Genomic DNA, 3351 nt, shown 5'->3' on the forward strand with positions numbered 1-3351 from the left:
TTTTTTTTTTTTTTTTTGTAAAACAAGTAATTGAAATTTTCAACTTTCCCTTTTTGGATGCAAACTGATTTTGAAGTAGTAAAGAAAAGCACATGTGGCTGTGAGCACGCAGGATCGTATGTATATGGAGCACTGCCTGCAGACTTGCAGCAAGACCTAAGTGCCCTGATCTCTGTATTTTAGGCGATGAAAAGAGCCACTTTTAGTTTAATTTACACATTTTATTTTTCAAAAGTTGTTTAGGGTAAAAGTCTCCAAACAGTATGTGCCAAATCTATACTAAGAATATATGGCTCAACTATTATGGAATCAAAGATCTCTTATTCTCTTCTTTTTGGTTCACACTCACTGTTAGTATGAAACATTACATAAGTCAAATGAACAAATTTGGAAAGATTTGGGATAAAACGTGTTCATGCAATGCTCAAAAATTACATAAAATTATTTAGGAACAAGGAGAGAAATTACAAATAATGGGTAAGTCTAAATCTATGAAAACTTAATTATGCCTTGCCATTCTTTATGTTTATCATATTCTTTTTTCTCAAATACAATAATAATTTTTTTTAGAATTAAGTAATGTAGTAATTAGGGATTTTCCTCAACCTAGGCAAACAGGAGGACAATTTCAAGGGGTAGAAAATCACAGCTTGGGAGTCATTTAAACTTTAAGATCTACAAGAAGGAATTTTAAATGTGCTAATTAAGTACTTGTTAACATTTTTGTGTAGGAATTCCTTTTTGTGAGAGGTGAATCACACATCTCTAAAGAAGGTAATAAGCACCCATCTGAAATTTGTATTGAAAGCTTTGCTCTTTTTTTTTTAAGAGTTGGTTTAAGGGAAAACAAAAAGCATCCTTAGGCAGCATTACTGAAAAATTAAACCTGTAAGTTGAAAGAACTCAGTACCTTACAATAATGAAAATTTAATGACATGAGGTAAAAAAAATTTAAAGTGCAAGAAGAAAATTTCCAGTAAAGGGTTTATACAGTTTAACACCCTATTGTGGATTTTTTTTTTAATTTAATGGTTTCCTTAGAGTGCATAAGTGCCTACATTTCTAAGCATCTTTTTTAAAGTTTTTTTTTTTTTCCTTATACTTAGCAAACTAGTCTTGAAGGTGCAGAAACCTGATCTCTCCTGGGAGTGTACACACAGGAAGTTTATTCAGCCCTATCTCCTTAGAGATAATAACAATGGCTAATAACGATGTATCAATTAATAGTGTATTGTGTATTGACTGTTATGTCTTATGTGTGCCCCACACCAAGGTTAAGGTAACCAAATAGCTCACCACCTTGTTCTGTTTTCAGGTAATTCACACTCTCCCGCTACACAGCATGGATGAGTACCTCTCTGTTCATTTAATATGTTTTATTTTTCTAGGTTTTGCAATTCAGGAATCATTTCATGCTTGAGTTGATCCCTGTAGTTACTGTTTTCCTCAAATCCAGCAAGTTAGATCATATGAGGATGAACCCTACAAAAAATGTGTTCTACGTTTTGTAGAATGCAGGCCTTTCAAAGGAGTGGCAAATGGGATTTAGGAATACAGGCTCATTCTTTCCTATGCTCCCTGGTTGCTATCATTACAAATTTTTAAAAAATTTATTTGATTTAATGATATATTTTGATATAAAGCCAAATAAAAAACTTTCTAAACAGAAGTATAAGTAAACAATAACCTATCATTTTTCCAGAATTATGACTGGCAAAAAGGAAGATCTCATGAGATTTGTAGAATCTTGTAAAATATGCCTTAGTGAGAGTATAGACTGAATATGTAAAACTCTATTTTGATTTCCTGCAATTTGCTTCCCATTGGTTTGGAAGTTTAAAATTTCTATTATAATTTCACACTTACATTGGCACAATTTCCAGGAAGAAGAAAAATATGGCATAATATGTATGTTTTCTCCTCTTCCCATTTTTATACAGCATACATCTTATTGTTGATTTGCTTTAATTCTAAATTTTAAAATTATGATGTCAGAATTAATACTATTTCACAAGAATCACTCCCAATCACATACAATTTTATTAATTTTCAAATAAAGATCCCAGAATCCAAATGATCCATTTTCAATTTGGGGGACAGAAGAGACAAGACAGGTAACAGAATAATAAAACATCAACATATTTTTGATTCTTTTAAGAACAGTGATTTGACACAATTTCCTACACAAAGGAGGTATAGTAGTAGAGTTTACACAAAACTTTATATTTTAAGATTACTAATGCCAGTAGGCTTAGCCAAAAAAAAAGCTAATGTAGAAATTACAATAGAATGACCACCTTGATAAAAATCGAAGACTCAAATGAAGTGCATCATAATATCAAATACCAAGACTTAACATTACAGTTCATTAATCCATTATAATTCATTAGACAAATGTCCCAAGGAGAGGGCAGAATGTACAATGAGTGTTTTCTGGAAATGAATTGCTAAAAATTAGTAGAGTCTGAAAAGACTTGAGACTTGGAAGCTCCAGCTGGGTTTCAAAGGATGGGGGAAGGGATTTTACTCACTGTTAAATATCTGAGACACCACTTATACCATAAAACCACGAATGTCTCATCGGCTGTTAGTGCATCAGGCAGACTCTGACTATCTCTTCAGGTATATTTTCCTTTCTAAAGATGTGCTTTTAAAACATGCACACGGGACATTTTACATTGATTTAGGTAAGTTGGAGAGAACGTGGTTGGGAGAGGAATTTCAAATTGTTATACTAAATTCAATAACATTTGCAGCCATAGCACAGGTCCGTGATAATTTTAAAAGATTTCATTTTACTTATCATTGGCAAGCCATTATCTGATTAATATTTTCATTACCGTTCAAGCCCCCTTCCCCTTTCCTCTGTACAAATTGTCAGCCCTCTTCACTGAGATATTATTTATTTATTCTGGAAATATCTGGAATTCTTTCACCCTATCTTTTCTTCCGGGACTCCCTCCCTTCCTCCAAAGTATTGATATTAATGTCTGGGGGAGGGGGGCACATCCAACGAAACCCATAAGACCCAGAAAGAGGTCCCTCTGGAAGGCATAGTATGGGAGAAGTAGAAAAGCAAAGGGGGAAAAAAGAAAATGATAATTGTTTTCTCTAAGGCTATTATCTAATGCGAAAGCAAATAGTCAGTCTGGAAATCAGCTAACAGAAGGGGATTAGAGAGGAGATCTGAGAGTGGCTTGATTCCTAGCAGAGCTGTCTCTCCAGCCAGTGATGAGACGCAGGCAGGGCAGCTAGGAGCTCTCCAGATGGCCGGGGAAAGTGGTCGTCTTGGGTTACTGCAGGGCACTGGGGCCGCCGGAGCGCCGGCGGCCGGGGAAGGCATCATTAGGG

Source organism: Fukomys damarensis, unplaced genomic scaffold (assembly GCF_012274545.1).
Source record: "Fukomys damarensis isolate Sample0158 unplaced genomic scaffold, DMR_v1.0_HiC HiC_scaffold_5, whole genome shotgun sequence".
NCBI classification, from domain to species: domain Eukaryota; kingdom Metazoa; phylum Chordata; class Mammalia; order Rodentia; family Bathyergidae; genus Fukomys; species Fukomys damarensis.